The following is a 219-nucleotide window of genomic DNA, read 5'->3' as shown; positions in this document are numbered from 1 at the left end:
CGAGGGAGGGGAGCGGAGGGTCTCTGCACGCTCCTCGTAGGGCTGCTGGAGGCACAGGGCAGCTCACAAGCTCCCAAAACCACCCAGGACTATTTAAAAATAAAATTAAAAAACATTTTAGTATTGCTAGAGCAGAGCTGGAGCTGGAGCCAGGTCTCGGATAAACCACAGAAGGGCACTTCTCCGAGCAGGGCCGCGCAGAGGGATCCCTCTCCCGCA

Source organism: Pterocles gutturalis, unplaced genomic scaffold (genome assembly GCF_000699245.1).
Source record: "Pterocles gutturalis isolate BGI_N339 unplaced genomic scaffold, ASM69924v1 scaffold30244, whole genome shotgun sequence".
In the NCBI taxonomy this organism is placed as follows: Eukaryota; Metazoa; Chordata; class Aves; order Pterocliformes; family Pteroclidae; genus Pterocles; species Pterocles gutturalis.
Note: the sequence above shows the minus strand (reverse complement) of the source record.